A 16,623-nucleotide genomic window follows, 5' to 3' on the forward strand; every position below is an offset into this window, starting at 1 on the left:
TCTCCTATAATCCTTTAATTTAAATACTTTTTATCCTGTTACCTTTTCCTCAAATCTTTCCGTATCTAGTGTATTTCCGGGAAAAATCAAAGTGTTCGGATTTGGATTCTGACGATCTTTACATACACTTATATCCCATATAAAGTACTAATAAAATCTCAGAATATCCATATCAGAACCCCTACATAGTGTGGCATGAAAAATTTTCTCATTCAGCAAAAACACTATTCATAAGGGTTTCAAAAATTTGCCAAAAATTGGGGTTATTACAGGTTTGGGTTGTGTGTTGATGCAACACAGTAAAGTGATCGCATATGCGTCAAGACAGTTGAAGCCGCATGAGTTAAAGTACCTGACGCATGACTTGGAACTAGCCGCCATAGTGTTCGCACTTAAGATTTGGAGACATTACCTCTATGGAGAGAAGTGTGAAATTTACACGGATCACAAGAGTTTAAAGTGCATTTTTACTCAGAAAGAGCTCAATATAAGGCAGAGGAGATGGCTGGAATTGATCAAGGACTATGAATGTTCGATAAATTACCATCCTGGAAAGGCGAACGTAGTGGCCGATGCTTTTAGTAGGAAGGAGAGATTGAATATGATGATAACATCAAAAGAGTTATCTGAAGAAATCAAAAAATTGGAATTGGAACTTTGTGCTTATGGAAAAGTCGAGGAAGTTTGTTGTGCAATGACCTTTCAGCCAACACTAGTGGAAAAGATAAAGAAGTGTCAAGAGGAAGTAATGGAAAAAGAGAAGAAACAGTTATCTGGAGAGGAGATTAATACTCAAAGGGATGAGCAAGGGATACTAAGGATTTCATCCAGAATATGGATTCCACATGTACCTGATTTAAAGAATGAGATCCTCCATGAAGCCCACAATTCGAAATTTTCAATCCACCCGGGAAGCACCAAGATGTATCGAGACTTAAAGAAGAACTTTTGGTGGCCAAATATGAAGCGAGACGTGGCAGAATGGGTTGCAAAGTGCTATACTTGTCAGAAAGTAAAGGCAGAACATCAACGACCAAGCGGATTAATTCAGCCCCTGAAGATTCCAGAATGGAAATGGGAAAATATCGCTATGGACTTTATAGTAGGACTACCGCGAACGAAATCCGGACATGACGCAATATGGGTTATAGTTGATCGTCTTACGAAGTCGGCGCATTTCCTTCCAATAAAAGAGAAGTCATCATTGGACAAGTTGGTTCATTTGTATGTGCGCGAAATCGTACTAAGGCATGGAGTACCCGTATCAATAGTTTCAGACAGAGATCCCCGATTTAACTCGAGATTTTGGAAGCAATTTCAGGAATGTCTTGGCACAAAATTGAATATGAGCACGGCGTACCACCCGCAGACTGATGGCCAGAGTGAAAGGACAATTCAAACAATTGAAGATATGTTGCACAGTTGTGCAATCGATTTTGTAGGAAGTTGGGACGACCATTTGCCGTTGATTGAATTCTCTTACAACAACAGCTATCATTCCAGTATCGGCATGCCACCATACGAAGCTTTGTACGGGCGAAAATGTAGATCACCAACAAGTTGGGATGAAGTAGGAGAAGGAAGAATTCTCGGCTCGGATTTGGTACAACAGTTGCATGACTCGGTCAAGTTAATTCAGAAAAGGTTGCTTGCTGCTCAAGATAGACAGAGGAAGTATGCAGATCCAGCGCGTAAGGACGTTCAATTCCAAATTGGCGAAGCTGTGTTGCTAAAGGTGTCACCTAGAAAAGGGTTGATAAGATTTGGCAGGAAAGGGAAGTTAGCACCTAGATACATAGGTCCTTTTGAGATTTTGAGTCAAGTGGGAAAGGTGGCCTACGAGTTGGCCTTACCACCTCAGTATCGACATGTGCATAATGTGTTCCATGTGTCGTTGCTTAAGAAGTACAATCCTGACGCTAGCCATGTGATAGAATATGAACCTGTAGAAATTCAGGCAGACCTGTCATTTATGGAGCAACCTGTTAAAATACTCGACTGGCAAGTAAAGAGTCTTAGAAATAAGTCAGTAAAGTTAGTAAAAGTACTTTGGAGGAACTCTAAGGTCGAAGAGTCGACTTGGGAGTTAGAGTCTGATATGCGTTCCCGACATCCTCATCTTTTCTCTTAGATTCTGGGGACAGAATCCCTTAAGGGGGAGAGGATGTTACGACCGGCATTTTATGTAATATTATTTGTGGATTTGGTATAATATTAAAGTCAAATGAAAATATATTCAATGATTGTACGCTAGTGTGAGTGAAAATTTCTGCATTATAAATTTGCTTTGTGTAGTATATGATTTTTCAAAGCAAGAGTTTATTTAATTTCTTTATTTTTGATTTATAAGGAATATTCTAAGCTTTGGAAAAATTTTCTTTTAAAAGGTATTTTGTTCACAAATTTTGAAAATGATTTTATAAAGTCTCTAAAAATCCAAGTTATTTTATGGTATAAATTTTATAATTTTTGAACTTGTATTTTATTTTATAAAAATAAATCATTATAAATTTTAGTTGTCATATTTATCAAATTACATAAGAGACCATGCATGCAAATCACCCTTCTTTTCTCTCAAAGGGCAAACAAGACTTTTCCAACCCCACTAACTCATTTGATTATTACCAAATTACTACCTTAGCCTTGCATGCAAAATGGCCTAACTTTAACCAAGGGACATTTTTGTAAGTTCTCACTTCCACTCATCATTTGTAAACCAAATAGCATAAAACAAAGAAATCAAAGTGGGAGAAGTCATTTTCATTCCACACTCCAACACACCACAAATTTCTCTCCTTTTCCCCCTCCCACATTGCTCTCGGCCGAAGGCCAATTCCCCACCCCCCTTCCATTTTTCAATTTATTCTTCATCTTCCCAAGTGTAAATCTTTTACCTACATTCATCTTATATACTTTCCAAGTGTTTTGTGACTTGGAAGTTGAAGTTCCATGGATGCATGTGTAGTTCTTATGTGATCTCCAAAGAGAAACTCTTGATTCTTGTGAATTCAAGAGCTCTCTATGAGATATATTATGTATATGTGCTAACTAAGTGTTTTATGGAGATATCATGCTTTAAAATCCTTTGCATGCTACTGAAATTTCATTATATATTTATGTTTAGCCATGCATGTTAGTTTTAAGACATTAAAATGATGATCAACCATGTTTTGCATGCTACTTTTTTCGAAATCATGTAGTTATGTTTAAAAATCTATAAATTCGAAATATGTGTGCTTAAAATAGATTGTTTCCATGATAAATTTCTTATTAATACTTAAAAGAAGTTATATTTCATGATTATTAAGGATGAGTATTAGGTGCAAGTCGATTTTGCAAGCATTTAAAACTTTATGCCTAGCCGAAATCTTGTTATGTGCTTTCCATGAGTTGCATGTTATATATTTGGTTGCATGTTGTTGTTTTTGGGCATGGATGATCTCACCCAAGTTTATTTTGAGAATAAGGGAGTTATTTCAGTAGATAACCATGTATAAGTCTTGGTTTAAGTATTGAGTTGTTGTTAGTTGAGTTTGTCAAATCAAAACCTTGGAAAATGAGAGTTATAGTTTCTGCAGAAAAATCAGTATAGCACCCTGAGGTTTAGAGTGAGTTTTGACCATGTCATTGGTGTGCAATTTGAGGCCCAAGCTACCAGAAGTTAGTATTGGGAGTATATAAAAGGTTTTAGGAGTTGGTTTGAGGTTTGCATGTCATTTGGTTAGGTGCACAAGTAGAATCACAAAATCTGTCCAGCAGGGGACAGTTTTGTTGCAACTTAGAAATAGGGAGATTTGACCATGTCATGGGTAGGCCCTCATAAGGCCCAATTGAGCCTTAGTTAGAGGGTATGTCAGAGAAGTTTTTCCAACCATAGTTCATAGGATATGAGCTAGAACCATGTGTCACAAGTTAATTCAAGTCAGGGCATTTTCAGCGCAGAAAAAACAGGGGAACCTTGGACTTTTAGCTTAGGCCCAAGAAGGCCCAAGCCAGGCCCTTGAGCCACATCAATCTTTTGAGATGCCCTTAGGTCAGGAGAGTCTTGTGTAAAAGTTTTGAAGGAAAACTTGCAGTTTAAGAGTGTCTAATGTACTCAAGAAACCATAGTTGTCATTCTGAAATTTGCACCAGTGAGCACTATCACTTATCACATAGTTTTAGAACACTTAGAAGTGAGTACTAGGTCGACCACCATAGTTGTAAGATAGTATAAGGTCATTAGAGCAAAAGACACAAGTGAGGGTCAATAGGTTTTGGATAATTTAGGAAAGGCACATCGAGTTAGGAAGCCAAAATTAGAAGACCTTGTCTAGTTTAGCGACCAAGTGACTTAAGTGGTGAGTCAAGATCATCCAAGCCTAGTGTTGCATTATGGTATATATGGTGTTAATTGGTGTTAATATATGATATGTGAATATGTGGCTATGTGTGTGTAATTGTAATTTAAAAGTGAATATAAATTAAGTGCATATAGGCCTAAGTGCCATCCGTGTTTAATTTCGGGTTGTAAATAGGTTAAGATGGTAAGAATATATTATAATGAGGATTATTATTATTTATGTAGGATCTCGAGACGAGGGAAAACTTACCATAAAAGTCGAGTGAAGCTCCAGTTGCTCCTACCAGTCAGACCAGACCAGCCTATCTCAAGGCAAGTGATTCAACTTGACCTTCGTATTTACTATAATCAGTTCATATATATATCGATGCAATTATCCTGAGTCATTTTGATATATTTAAATCAAGTGTATCTTTTGTTTATCTTTGAGTTACATAGAGATGCCATGAACCCTCGAGTACGTATTGCAAGTAGTTCAAAAGTCTTTCATGATAGTTTAATGCCATGATAAAATGAAGAGTTGATATATTACTTGATTGATCCTCTTGATTAACATGTTGATGTTTCCTATGTATTGATATCTCATCCTGATACTTGAATCCCTATAGAACCTTACTTTGAACCCTGCAAGTCAGAAACTTATTAACATGAACCCTCAAAGATTGCTACCCCTCTTTCTTATCCTAAAGCTTGTAAATTCTGATATATCCTGAGCTAAAAATTATTCTTCATACCTTAACACCCTTAGTATTCATAAAGCTTATATTCTTGATGATCCAGCACTTGAACCTTGATGAGAAACCATTGTTTTAAGCCTAATTTGGCACTTCCTTTCATGATATCCAATAGCCTCACTAAATTCCCTGGTCTAAACTTTGATACATGAAAACCATTCAGTTACCCTCACAGAGTTTAGTTTTGTGATTCATGGCTCTGATAGTTAGCACCAATTCCCCGTGTTTCGAGTTGATCTATAATCCTTTGATAAAGTTGTTTACTGTAAAAAGAGATTTTGTCATAATTCGGCATCAGTTTTTGAAATAAATAAAATGAGGGTTTTTCAGTCCCAAAGGGGGATAAATGTTTTCTTGAATGGTGGATCCGGAATGAGACGCGAGTCCTTTCCGCACTTATATTAGGCTTAAAAGTTGCCTAGGGATTCCCATTAATGTTTTAGAACCCAGCGAGGTTCGGGATTACTTCGCGGCTGATCACCGTCTGTAATCCGTAGCGTCATAAAATGATTTTGATTAAGACATGATTTTAAAATTGTTTTGATGCAAGCAAAATGATGCCATCTCACATAGTTTTTATCTCTCGTTACCTTTGGCTATGTCTTTCCATTGTCATTCTTAAAAGTATATCTCAATTTATGTTTTGTGTCGTACTGTTAGCACTTGTTGAGCATTTGGCTCACTTCTTGCTTACCCTGATATTACAGCTAGCAGCTATGGTTAGATTCAAGCAGACTGCCCGTAAGACCTGTGATGCTGATGCTTATGTTCGAGCTCAGGTAGAATAAGTAATAATAGTTGTGTGAGGACTCAGTATTTGTAATCAGATGTAATAGTTGGTAGTGTTGGGCTGTTCCAAACCCTAAACTGTAAGATCTTGGAGTTGGTTGTATATTCTTCATTTAAAATAATGTAATAGCTATATTTATTTTGCTGCTTAAGTTGGGGGTGTGACAGGTTTTGGTATCAGAGCTACGGTTTAGAGTCCCTGGACAGCCCAAATAGGTTATAGGATTTGTGAGTAGGTTATAGATATTATGCGAGAGAGTAGGTTAAGTAAATTATTATTAATACTCCTCTTATTGGTTGTCAGCAAAGGGCGCATTCCTCGTCATCCTCTAGGTCGGACGACACTATTGCTTTCTCCGTGTATGCTGAGTTGAGGCACGAGTTCGACATGTTTCAGGGCAAGTACGACCGACTGATAGACCGACTGAAGAACGTGTATCCGGACAGCCGAAACTATGAAGGGAAGCCCAAGGAGCAGATGACTGCGAGACTTGAGACCTTGGTTCAGTACGTCAACACTAAGGTTGAGGAGATGTCAGCGCACCGGGACCGTACCAGCCAGTATGTCATTCAGATGGTGGCGGATGAGCTCCAGAGCATTGTGAAGATGCTTCGAGGGGAAAAGACTACCAAGCCCCGTTCAGATGGAGTGGAGCCTTAGTTCTTTCCATTTACCTTTCATGTTGTTGTACTATCAGACTCTATGGAATCCCCAGTTATTTCCGTTTTTCCTTTAAATAAGCCTGTTATTCCTAGAATCAGACTATATCCTAATCCTATGTACTGTGACCTTTAAAATTTCAATAATTATGTGTTATTGTTCCATTTGCTCTCAACTGTTATTTTATGTTTTTATCATCATATCTGCTTAATTTGGAAACTTGACCCCATATGAAAATGAGAATGCCATGCGATACCCTCGAATCATTTCATCATTCATATCTGTTTTGACACAACTCTTATTTCAGGATCATGCCTCCCAAAAAGAAGAACCCAACAACCACCTTCACCACAGACCCAAATATTCTTCGACTACTGGAAACCTTGCAAGAGCAAACAAATGCTATAGCTCAACAACAACTAACTCTTCAACAACGAATTGAAAACTAAGATAACCGTGAGCCACACCAACCACCTGAACCACCAGTACCACCTAGACAAATTGTCACTTTCAAGGCTTTTCAGAATGTGAATCCACCTGTATTTCATGATACCACTGATCCAGTGATAGCTAACACATGGATCAAGGAGATGGAAAGGGCTTTTGAGTTGGTACAGTTAGGAAACGATCAAAAGACGCTGTATGCTACTTACTTCTTGAAGGGAGAAGTCATCTATTGGTGGGAATCAGTAAAGGCTATGGAAGTCACTCAGCAGGTTTCTTGGGAGAGATTTAAAAAGTTATTTCTGGACAAGTATTACCCTAAGTATATGCAGAATCAGATGGAGCTAAAATTTCTTGAGTTGAAGCAAGGGAACATGACTGTATTGAAGTATGAGAAGAAGTTCACTGAGTTGTCAAGGTTTGTGACAAAGTATACCAGCACTGAGGAGGAAAAAGCAAAGAAATTTCAGCAAGGATTAGAGCCTTGGATCAGAGATAGGGGTGGCTATGTTTGAGCTTGAAACTTATGCGGAAGTAGTACAGAAAGCTGCTCTGATTGAGAATAATGGGATGCAGTCAAGGAAATAGAGGGATAACAAGAAGAGGAAGGTTCCATTTTATGGAGAAAAGTCTGAAGCTGGAAGTTCGCAAGATCGGAATGTAAAGAGGATTGGTTTCCAGAAGGGCGGAAATTTTCAAAAGAAGGGAAATTTGGGCAAAAGGCAAGAATCAAAAGGGAACAACCAGGCAAGTCAAGGGCAAGTTGGAGAAAATCGGTTCCAGAGACCGGGATGCAAGCACTGTGGAAGAAGGCACCCCGGAGTATGCAATAAGCTGAGCATGACCTGTTATAGGTGCAATCAGAAGGGACATTTGGCAAATGAGTGCAAGATGCCGAAGCCAGCAGTTACGTGCTACAAGTGTGGGAAGACTGGACACATGGCTAGGGAGTGTAAGGCAACAGGGCCAGTCAAAGCTCTGATGAATGTGGCAAGTACAAGAGCAAGCGTGCCAGCTGAGGTATTGGCATTACCTCCACCATCCACACCAACCCTGCAAGCAACAACAAGGACATTTGATCTAAAGATGAAAGATGTTGTTCAGAATTCTAAGGTGATAGCAGGTACACTTTTACTCAATAATGTCAAAGCTAAAGTATTGATTGATTCGGGAGTAACAAGATCTTTCATATCAGAATCTTTTGTTGATAAGCTTCAATGTGAGAAAATGGTTATGAGTGAGGTAGTAAATGTGGTAATTGCAAACCAAGAGAAGATTCCTGTGAATCAATTTTGTCCAAAGTGTGAGATCGATATTTCGGGATATAAGTTTTTAGCCGACTTGATACTCTTCAAGTTGGGAGAGTTTGACATAATTTTAGGAATGGATTGGTTACGAGAGAATAGCGCTCAGATTAATTGTAAGACCAAGAGAGTGTATTTAAAGACGAAGAGTGGAGAGAAGGTAGTATTTAAGGGGCAGAGGCAAGAGCAATTATTTCTTACAATCGTTCAGGCTAAGAAGTTGCTTAGAAAAGGTTGTGAGTCATTCCTAGCATATGTAGTGGATTCAGAGAGAGGCAGCCTCAGAATGGAAGATATTCCTGTAGTTAGTGAGTTCCCCGATGTGTTTCCCGATGAACTACCAGGCTTACCACCAGATCGACAAATTGAGTTTGAGATCAACCTTGCTCCAGGCACGGAACCAGTTTCAAAGGCCCCATATAGGATGGCACAAGCAGAAATGAAAGAGTTGGCGAGCCTGCTACAAGAATTATTGGATAAAGGAGTGATACGACCAAGTACGTCACCATGGGGAGCACCTGTTCTGTTTGTAAAGAAGAAAGATGGGAGTATGCGTCTATGCATAGATTACCGGGAGTTGAATAAGGTGACGATCAAGAACCGCTACCCGCTACCAAGGATAGATGACCTTTTTGATTAGTTGAAGGGGGCAAAATGCTTTTCGAAGATTGATTTGATATCGGGATACCATCAATTAAAGATCAAATAAGAAGATATTCCTAAGACCGCATTCAAGACCAGATATGGGCATTATGAATTCCTAGTAATGCCGTTTGGATTGACCAACGCTCCGGCCGTATTTATGGATCTGATGAATCGAGTATTTAAGAAGTATTTGGACAAATTTGTCGTGGTATTCATTGATGACATCCTTATTTATTCTAAGTCGGAAGAAGAACATAAGCAGCACCTCTGGATAGCCTTGGAGATACTCCGATAAGATAAGTTGTATGCCAAGTTCACCAAATGTGAGTTTTGGTTAAAGGAAGTTCAATTTTTGGGACATGTTATTGGAAATGAGGGAGTTAAAGTGGATCCGGCAAAGATTGAGGCAGTTATGAGTTGGGAGAGGCCAAAGACTCCTACGGAAGTGCGAAGTTTTCTAGGATTGGCCGGATACTATAGAAGATTCGTCAAGGATTTCTCGAAGATCGCCACGCCATTGACCAAGTTAACCAGAAAGAATCAAAAGTTTGAATGGAGTGCAGAATGTGAAGATAGCTTTCAAGAGTTAAAGCAGAAGTTGGTAACAGCTCCGGTGTTGGTACTTCCAGATGATCAAGGGAATTTTGTAATATTCAGCGACGCTTCACATAAGGGTTTGGGTTGTGTTTTGATGCAACACAGTAAAGTGATCGCATATGCGTCAAGACAGTTGAAGCCGTATGAGTTAAAGTACCCGACGCATGACTTGGAACTAGCCGCCATAGTGTTCGCACTTAAGATTTGGAGACATTACCTCTATGGAGAGAAGTGTGAAATCTACACGGATCACAAGAGTTTAAAGTACATTTTTACTCAGAAAGAGCTCAATATGAGGCAGAGGAGATGGCTGGAATTGATCAAGGACTATGACTGTTCGATAAATTACCATTCTGAAAGGCGAACGTAGTGGCCGATGCTCTGAGTAGGAAGGAGAGATTGAATATGATGATAACATCAAAAGAGTTATCTGAAGAAATCGAAAAATTGGAATTGGAACTTTGTGCTTATGGAAAAGTCGAGGAAGTTTGTTGTGCAATGACCTTTCAGCCAACACTAGGTGAAAAGATAAAGAAGTGTCAAGAGGAAGTAATGGAAAAAGAGAAGAAACAGTTATCTGTAGAGGAGATTAATACTCAAAGGGATGAGCAAGGGATACTAAGGTTTTCATCCAGAATATGGATTCCACATGTACCTGAATTAAAGAATGAGATCATCCATGAAGCCCACAATTCGAAATTTTCAATCCACCCGGGAAGCACCAAGATGTATCGAGACTTAAAGAAGAACTTTTGGTGGCCAAATATGAAGCGAGATGTGGCAAAATGGGTTGCAAAGTGCTATACTTGTCAGAAAGTAAAGGCAGAACATCAACGACCAAGCGGATTAAGTCAGCCCCTGAAGATTCCAGAATGGAAATGGGAAAATATCACTATGGACTTTATAGTAGGACTACCGCGAAAGAAATCCGGACATGACGCAATATGGGTTATAGTTGATCGTCTTACGAAGTCGGCGCATTTCCTTCCAATAAACGAGAAGTCGTCATTGGACAAGTTGGTTCATTTGTATGTGCGCGAAATCATACTAAGGCATGGAGTACCCGTATCAATAGTTTCAGACAGAGTTCCCCGATTTAACTCGAGATTTTGGAAGCAATTTCAGGAATGTCTTGGCACAAAATTGAATATGAGCACGGCGTACCATCCGCAGACTGATGGCCAGAGTGAAAGGACAATTCAAATAATTGAAGATATGTTGTGCAGTTGTGCAATCGATTTTGTAGGAATTTGGGACGACCATTTGCCGTTGATTGAATTCTCTTACAACAACAGCTATCATTCCAGTATCGGCATGCCACCATACGAAGCTTTGTACGGGCAAAAATGTAGATCACCAACAAGTTGGGATGAAGTAGGAGAAGGAAGAATTCTCGGCTCAGATTTGGTACAACAGTTGCATGACTCGGTCAAGTTAATTCAGAAAAGGTTGCTTGCTGCTCAAGATAGACAGAGGAAGTATGCGGATCCAGCGCGTAAGGACGTTCAATTCCAAATTGGTGAAGCTATGTTGCTAAAGGTGTCACCTAGAAAAGGATTGATAAGATTTGGCAGGAAAGGGAAGTTAGCACCTAGATACATAGGTCCTTTTGAGATTTTGAGTCAAGTGGGAAAGGTGGCCTACGAGTTGGCCTTACCACCTCAATATCGGCATGTGCATAATGTGTTCCATGTGTCGTTGCTTAAGAAGTATAATCCTGACGCTAGCCATGTGATAGAATATGAACCTGTAGAAATTCAGGCAGACCTATCATTTGTGGAGCAACCAATTAAAATACTCGACTGGCAAGTAAAGAGTCTTAGAAATAAGTCAGTAAAGTTAGTAAAAGTACTTTGGAGGAACTCTAAGGTCGAAGAGTCGACTTGGGAGTTAGAGTCTGATATGCGTTCCCGGCATCCTCATCTTTTCTCTTAGATTCTGGGGACAGAATCCCTTAAGGGGGAGAGGATGTTACGACCGGCATTTTATGTAATATTATTTGTGGATTTGGTATAATATTAAAGTCAAATGAAAATATATTCAATGATTGTACGCTAGTGTGAGTGAAAATTTCTGCATTATAAATTTGCTTTGTGTAGTATATGATTTTTCAAAGCAAGAGTTTATTTAATTTCTTTATTTTTGATTTATAAGGAATATTCTAAGCTTTGGAAAAATTTTCTTTTAAAAGGTATTTTGTTCACAAATTTTGAAAATGATTTTATAAAGTCTCTAAAAATCCAAGTTATTTTATGGTATAAATTTTATAATTTTTGAACTTGTATTTTATTTTATAAAAATAAATCATTATAAATTTTAGTTGTCATATTTATCAAATTACATAAGAGACCATGCATGCAAATCACCCTTCTTTTCTCTCAAAGGGCAAACAAGACTTTTCCAACCCCACTAACTCATTTGATTATTACCAAATTACTACCTTAACCTTGCATGCAAAATGGCCTAACTTTAACCAAGGGACATTTTTGTAAGTTCTCACTTCCACTCATCATTTGTAAACCAAATAGCATAAAACAAAGAAATCAAAGTGGGAGAAGTCATTTTCATTCCACAGTCCAACACACCACAAATTTCTCTCTTTTTCCCCCTCAACATTGCTCTCGGCCGAAGGCCAATTCCCACCCCCTTCCATTTTTCAATTCATTCTTCATCTTCCCAAGTGTAAATCTTTTACCTACATTCATCTTATATACTTTCCAAGTGTTTTGTGACTTGGAAGTTGAAGTTCCATGGATGCATGTGTAGTTCTTATATGATCTCTAAAGAGAAACTCTTGATTCTTGTGAATTCAAGAGCTCTCTATGAGATATATTATGTATATATGCTAACTAAGTGTTTTATGGAGATATCATGCTTTAAAATCCTTTGCATGCTACTGAAATTTCATTATATATTTATGTTTAGCCATGCATGTTAGTTTTAAGACATTAAAATGATGATCAACCATGTTTTGCATGCTACTTTTTTTGAAATCATGTAGTTATGTTTAAAAATCTATAAATTCGAAATATGTGTGCTTAAAATAGATTGTTTCCATGATAAATTTCTTATTAATACTTAAAAGAAGTTATATTTCATGATTATTAAGGATGAGTATTAGGTGCAAGTCGATTTTGCAAGCATTTAAAACTTTATGCCTAGCCGAAATCTTGTTATGTGCTTTCCATGAGTTGCATGTTATATATTTGGTTGCATGTTGTTGTTTTTGGGCATGGATGATCTCACCCAAGTTTATTTTGAGAATAAGGGAGTTATTTCAGTAGATCACCATGTATAAGTCTTGGTTTAAGTATTGAGTTGTTGTTAGTTGAGTTTGTCAAATCAAAACCTTGGAAAATGAGAGTTATAGTTTCTGCAGAAAAATCAGTATAGCACCCTGAGGTTTAGAGTGAGTTTTGACCATGTCATTGGTGTGCACTTTGAGGCCCAAGCTACCAGAAGTTAGTATTGGGAGTATATAAAAGGTTTTAGGAGTTGGTTGGAGGTTTGCATGTCATTTGGTTAGGTGCACAAGTAGAATCACAAAATCTGTCCAGCAGGGGACAGTTTTGTTGCAACTTAGAAATAGGGAGATTTGACCATGTCATGGGTAGGCCCTCATTAGGCCCAATTGAGCCTTAATTAGAGGGTATGTCAGAGAAGTTTTTCCAACCATAGTTCATAGGATATGAGCTAGAACCATGTGTCACAAGTTAATTCAAGTCAGGGCATTTTCTGCCCAGAAAAAACAGGGGAACCTTGGACTTTTAGCTTAGGCCCAAGAAGGCCCAAGCCAGGCCCTTGAGCCACATCAAGCTTGTGAGATGCCCTTAGGTCAGGAGAGTCTTGTGTAAAAGTTTTGAAGGAAAACTTATAGTTTAAGAGTGTCTAATGTACTCAAGAAACCATAGTTGTCATTCAGAAATTTGCACCAGTGAGCACTATCACTTATCACATAGTTTTAGAACACTTAGAAGTGAGTACTAGGATCGACCACCATAGTTGTAAGATAGTATAAGGTCAGTAGAGCAAAAGGCACAAGTGAGGGTCAATAGGTTTGGATAATTTAGGAAAGGCACATCGAGTTAGGAAGCCAAAATTAGAAGACCTTGTCTAGTTTAGCGACCAAGTGACTTAAGTGGTGAGTCGAGATCATCCAAGCCTAGTGTTGCATTATGGTATATATGGTGTTAATTGGTGTTAATATATGATATGTGAATATGTGGCTATGTGTGTGCAATTGTAATTTAAAAGTGAATATAAATTAAGTGCATATAGGCCTAAGTGCCATCCGTGTTTAATTTCGGGTTGTAAATAGGTTAAGATGGTAAGAATATATTATAATGAGGATTATTATTATTTATGTAGGATCTTGAGACGAGGGAAAACTTGCCATAAAAGTCGAGTGAAGCTCCAGTTGCTCCTACCAGTCAGACCAGACCAGCCTATCTCAAGGCAAGTGATTCAACTTGACCTTCGTATTTACTATAATCAGTTCATATATATATCGATGCAATTATCCTGAGTCATTTTGATATATTTAAATCAAGCGTATCTTTTGTTTATCTTTGAGTTACATAGAGATGCCATGAACCCTCGAGTACGTATTGCAAGTAGTTCAAAAGTCTTTCATGATAGTTTAATGCCATGATAAAATGAAGAGTTGATATATTACTTGATTGATCCTCTTGATTAACATGTTGATATTTCCTATGTATTGATATCTCATCCTGATACTTGAATCCCTATAGAACCTTACTTTGAACCCTGCAAGTCAGAAACTTATTAACATGAACCCTCAAAGATTGCTACCCCTCTTTCTTATCCTAAAGCTTGTCAATTCTGATATATCCTGAGCTAAAAATCATTCTTCATACCTTAACACCCTTAGTATTCATAAAGCTTACATTCTTGATGATCCAGCACTTGAACCTTGATGAGAAACCATTGCTTTAAGCTTAATTTGGCACTTCCTTTCATGATATCCAATAGCCTCACTAAATTCCCTGGTCTAAACTTTGATACATGAAAACCATTCAGTTACCCTCACAGAGTTTAGTTTTGTCATTCATGGCTCTGAGAGTTAGCACCAATTCCCCGTGTTTCGAGTTGATCTATAATCCTTTGATAAAGTTGTTTACTGTAAAAAGAGATTTTGTCATAATTCGGCATCAGTTTTGAAATAAATAAAATGAGGGTTTTTCAGTCCCAAAGGGGGATAAATGTTTTCTTGAATGGTGGATCTGGACTGAGACGCGAGTCCTTTCCGCACTTATATTAGGCTTAAAAGTTGCCTAGGGATTCCCATTAATGTTTTAGAACCCAGCGAGGTTCGGGATTACTTCGCGGCTGATCACCGGCTGTAATCTGTAGCATCATAAAATGATTTTGATTAAGACATGATTTTAAAATTGTTTTGATGCAAGCAAAATGATGCCATCTCGCATAGTTTTTATCTCTCGTTACCTTTGGCTATGTCTTTCCATTGTCATTCTTAAAAGTATATCTCAATTTATGTTTTGTGTCGTACTGTTAGCACTTGTTGAGCATTTGGCTCACTTCTTGCTTACCCTGATATTACAGCTAGCAGCTATGGTTAGATTCAAGCAGACTGCCCGTAAGACCTGTGATGCTGATGCTTATGTTCGAGCTCAGGTAGAATAAGTAATAATAGTTGTTTGAGGACTCGGTATTTGTAATCAGATGTAATAGTTGGTAGTGTTGGGCTGTTCCAAACACTAAACTGTAAGATCTTGGAGTTGGTTGTGTATTCTTCATTTAAAATAATGTAATAGCTATATTTATTTTGCTGTTTAAGTTGGGGGTGTGACAGCTTGAGTCCTACAACTAGAGCTATATTTTCAATGATGACATTTCCAATTTGATTTTGCCATATCCCAAGATTTTTCCTAAGTTGTCATCTCCATAAGAAACGCTTGGGCCAGCCTTCTCCTCAAATTCTGATAGCAGGGATTTATAACCAGCCTTATGTCATGAGCACCCATTGTCCAAGACTAGAGCATTCCTCCCGTCACCCTTTAATTCAGCATTTTCAGCCTCAACATCAACTTTTCCATAAGAGCATAATTGACTCCATCATCTGAATCTGATGAATCATCCCAGTTTCTCTTCCTTGAGATCATGGCTTGTTTCTTCTCAGCTCTGGGTTTTCTGCAGTCAGCTGCAAAGTTTTCAATTCCATCATTGTTGAAACATCTCTCTTTTGACTTGTTAAGTTTTCCAGATCTAGATTCCTTCCATTAGTATTTCTTTTGTTGTTCTTCTTATCAGAGTTTGAGGAACTGGAACCTTTTCTGGAAAATCTTCTCCCTTTCTTGAAGTTCTTGTAGACCATCTTCTTGAAGCTTTTAACCAGTAGGGCAGCCATTTGATCCATGTCTTCATTGTTGTTATGATCATTATTAGTATCTGATTCAGTATCAGTATTTGAGTCATCATCAGAATTTGACGATTCAGTATTTGACTTTGCAATCATGGCTTCCCTTTGGAGTAGCTTTTCCTCCTAGCTTTCTCCTTTGGCTTCTCTTCAACCTTGAGTGCAACTGATTTAGATTTAGATCCTTTCCTATGGCTTCTTTGCTCCATCTCTAGTTCATGAGTTTTCAGAACTTCATAGATCTCATCTAGAGGTGTGTTATCAATTTGATAGTTATCCCTTATTGATGTGACATTAAAGTCCCACTTTTCAGGAGACAAAGTAACTACTTCAAGTTTGAGTCATCCAAATCATATTCTTTGTTGACAAGGGATAAGTCATTCAGCAACTTCTGAAATCTGTCATAGATCTCATTAAGGTCTCATTGTCCCTTGAGTCAAAGTGCTCATATTCTTGAGTAAGTACTGTCCTCCTGTTCTTCTTGATAGCGGTTGTACCTTGACACTTTACTTCTAAAGCATCCCATATCTTTTTTGCTATCTTACATCCAATGACTCTATTGGACATAACACTATCAAGACTGTTGTGCAGGATATGTCTGACCTTAGCATCCTTCATGATAGATAAGAGATCTTCAGGAGCGTAGTCTTTCCTGTCTTTGTCTATCATCTTCTATGGTTCTTCTACAAGCGAAACAACTACTTCATTGG

The sequence above is a fragment of the Apium graveolens genome, chromosome 8 (assembly GCF_009905375.1).
Source record: "Apium graveolens cultivar Ventura chromosome 8, ASM990537v1, whole genome shotgun sequence".
NCBI lineage: Eukaryota > Viridiplantae > Streptophyta > Magnoliopsida > Apiales > Apiaceae > Apium > Apium graveolens.